This window comes from Gossypium arboreum, chromosome 2, assembly GCF_025698485.1.
Source record: "Gossypium arboreum isolate Shixiya-1 chromosome 2, ASM2569848v2, whole genome shotgun sequence".
Classification (NCBI taxonomy): domain Eukaryota; kingdom Viridiplantae; phylum Streptophyta; class Magnoliopsida; order Malvales; family Malvaceae; genus Gossypium; species Gossypium arboreum.
This window is the reverse complement of record NC_069071.1, coordinates 2,324,130-2,326,624: the sequence shown is the minus strand read 5'-3', so window position 1 is coordinate 2,326,624 and position 2,495 is coordinate 2,324,130. Positions and strand designations below refer to the sequence as shown.

The window sequence follows — 2,495 nt, the reverse complement described above, 5'->3', positions numbered from 1 at the left end:
AATATGTAATGCATTAGTTAGTAAAATGTATGCCATTCATGTGTGGTATTAAACATGTAATTGGCCTCAACACCAACATGCATAATCGGCCACATGAGCAGTACCTAGGTTGATGTGTTGTTGGCCATGAGTAAGCATGTTGAAGGCTTTATCTTGACTTAGAAAATTGCTAAGGAGAGTACTAACAAATGTGTTGAGTTTAATTCATGAATTCGTACATATGTGACTTTAATGTCTAATGAATATATGTGGGCTAAGTACCTTGAATTCCTCTTGTCGATGCTCAAATGATTAAATCAATTTATTTGTTAAATTAAGCTCAAGAGCAAAGGGGACTAAATGCGATAAGGGAAGGAAAAAGTGAGCGAATAGTCAGTCGAAATCGTTCGACAACATCCAAAGTAAGTCTTGATAACGACCCTACTTGAATTATATTGAAATGATTTGTCATATTATGGCGGATAGTGAATGTGCGTAGGGACTACTGTTGTAATGTCAATTGAAATCATGCTCTTTGTGTGTGGCTATTGAGCGAAATTGGAAAGGTTTGATAAATGTTTTGTGGTTGAGCCTTAGTAACGAAAATGAAATATGGATGTGTCGTGATTATTGATATATGTGTACATGAGCATTTGAATGATACCCGGGCTAAGTCCCGAAGGCATTTATGCTAGTGATTATATCCGGGCTAAGACCCGAAGGCATTCGTGCGGGTTGTTATATCCGGGCTAAGACTCGAAGGCATTCGTTCGAGTTGTTATATCCGGGCTAAGACCCGAAGGCATTTGTGCAAGTTACCAAATCCGGGTTAAGACCCGAAGGCAATTGTGCTTGTGGTTATATCCGGCTAAATTCCGAAGAAACTCGGTTTGAAGGTGAGCGATTTGGTGCTGTAATAAATTCAATTAATACGCTCGAAAAACCCATACGATAAGGTATGTTTACATGTGCATCGGAAAAGTCGATTCGTTTGAAATAGTGTTCGTTCAATCGACTAACGAACTTTCGGCTCTTAGATAGGTTGATACCTTGTGTGTGTATATGTTGATGAAGTGTGAAGTAAGTATGATTATGAGAATGTGTATTAATAAAGTGATTCATTTAGCTATGTGAACGTAATACTTTAGTCAAAGCCGATTTCATTGCTTGAAACTTACTAAGCATTAAATTGCTTACCCCTTTGCTTTGGCTCTTTGTTTTCTAGATTTTGTTCGTTAGCTATCGGATTCGGGATCATCGAAGTCGAAGTCATCCACACTATCAAAGCCCTTTGGTACTCTTTTAGTTGAACTCTGGATATGGCATGTATAGGACTACCCTTTGTTGTTTTTCAAATACTTTTTGTGATGTATGTGTGTACAGCCATGCGAAAATGGCTCATAGAAGTGGAGTATGGCATTAGACCATTTGTGTTTATGTATATGTATATGGTTTCATGATGTGGATATGGACTGGAATGGAAGTGTTGGGCAATGATCAGACCTTGGAATGGCTAATTATGATCATATATGGACCTATGTATGACAAAACTCTAGTTGGTCCATGGAAATCACGAAATAGGTAAAGTTTACCTTGAAAACAGATGTTGACAATTTGCAGTGATGTGGATGTGAAAATCACTAAAAATAGTAGGAATGGAATTAAATAGTGAATAAATTGTGTAAATGAATCTTGATGAATCTATTTTCATAGGATAGTAATGAAACAATCATATGAACAGTATGTTAAGAGATATTGAAGTTTTAGCGAGACAGGCGAACAGTTTCGGATCCCTGTTCCGCCTTTGGAAATTCATTGTAAATTAACCAGAGACAATTAGGAGTCATTCCATATATTTATAGATTCCTCTTTGAGTCTAGTTTCTATAGAAACAAACGTCATCGATATTGAAGCTCGCAGGGGAGATATCGCAAAGGTCGGTCAATCGACCCACGTAACATGGGAGACTTTAACTAATAAACTGTACTAATTGGCCCGACCAAAATTCTAGAAAAAATATGTAGATGGAAATATGAGTCTAGTTTCAGGAAAAATTTACTGAAACTTATTTCCGAGTTTTGAAACTCAAGATATGAATTTTAAAGGCGACAGTGATGCAATAACCGACTAGTCGGAAATTTTTAAAGGGATGTGGAAATAATTAAGTTAAGTCTATTAGCACCTCGTATTCGACTCCGGCCATGGTCGTGGGTACGGGGTGTTACACATTTAGATGCTGATCTTGTAAGGTGCCGTTGGTGAGTTTTGGGATCTTTACTTGTCTTGAGTAATTCGGGGTTTTGATTTTGTTATTTAATTGCTTGATATGGTATTATTATTATTATTATTATTGTTATTGTTATTGTTATTATTATTATTATTGTTATTATTATTATTATTATTATTATTATTATTATTATTATTATTATTATTATTATTATTGTTATTGTTATTATTGTTATTGTATGGGCTTACCTATATTCAGCTTGGAGGAGCTTACCGATTTGCAGTTCGTA

The 2,495-nt window shown here is 35.7% G+C and overlaps 1 long non-coding RNA gene across 1 annotated transcript; it reads left to right on the top strand.

Annotated features, from left to right (window-relative positions):
* Positions 1-746: 746 nt before the first annotated feature.
* On the top strand, positions 747-1,439 carry LOC128285378 (uncharacterized). The gene is made up of 2 exons (XR_008275889.1): positions 747-875; positions 1,205-1,439. It is a non-coding gene; the product is annotated as an uncharacterized LOC128285378 (long non-coding RNA).
* The last annotated feature ends 1,056 nt before the right edge of the window (positions 1,440-2,495 follow it).